Source organism: Bombus pyrosoma, unplaced genomic scaffold (assembly GCF_014825855.1).
Source record: "Bombus pyrosoma isolate SC7728 unplaced genomic scaffold, ASM1482585v1 HiC_scaffold_4727, whole genome shotgun sequence".
Lineage (NCBI taxonomy): Eukaryota > Metazoa > Arthropoda > Insecta > Hymenoptera > Apidae > Bombus > Bombus pyrosoma.
The window spans coordinates 371,356-372,525 of NW_025219987.1; positions in this window are offsets into that span (position 1 = coordinate 371,356).

Below are 1,170 nucleotides of genomic sequence, written 5' to 3' on the forward strand. Positions count from 1 at the left end.
CGTTATACGTTATACCGTAATACTATATAACGTTATACGTTATATCATAATACCATATAACGATATACGTTATATCGTAATACTATACAACGTTATACGTTATAGCGCAATACCATACAGCGTCAAACGTTATATCATATCTCTATACAACGTTATACGTTATATCATGATACTATACAACGTTATACGATATAACGTAATACCACTTACCGTTATACGTCATATCGTAATATCATATAACGTTATACGTTATATCGTAATACCATATAACGTTATACGTTATATCGTAATACCATATAACGTTATACGTTATATCGTAATACCATATAACGTTATACGTTATATCATAATACTATATAACGTTATACGTTATATCGTAGTACCATATTACGTTATACGTTATAACGTAATACCATATAACGTTATACGTTATATCATAATACCATATAACGTTATACGTTATATCGTAATACCATTTAACGTTATATGTTTTATCATAATACTATATAACGTTATACTATATATCATAATACTATATAACGTTATATGTTATGTCATAATACAATATAACGTTATACGTTATATCGTGATACTATATAACGTTATACGTTATATCGTAATACTATATAACGTTATACTATTTATCGTAATACTATATAACGTTATACTATATATCATAATACTATATAACGTTATATGTTATGTCATAATACAATATAACGTTATACGTTATATCGTGATACTATATAACGTTATACGTTATATCGTAATACCATATAACGTTATATGTTTTATCATAATACTATATAACGTTATACTATATATCATAATACTATATAACGTTATATGTTATGTCATAATACAATATAACGTTATACGTTTTATCGTAATGCCATATAACGTTATACGTTATATCGTATTACCATATAACGTTATACGTTATAACGTAATACAACATATCGTTATACGTTAAATCGTTATTCCAGATAACGTTATACGTTATATCGTAATACAATATGATGTTATACTATATATCATAATACTATATAACGTTATACGTTATAACGTAATACCACATATCGTTATACGATATATCGTAATACCATATAACGTTATACGTTATATCGTAATACCATATAACGTTATATGTTACATCATAATACTATATAA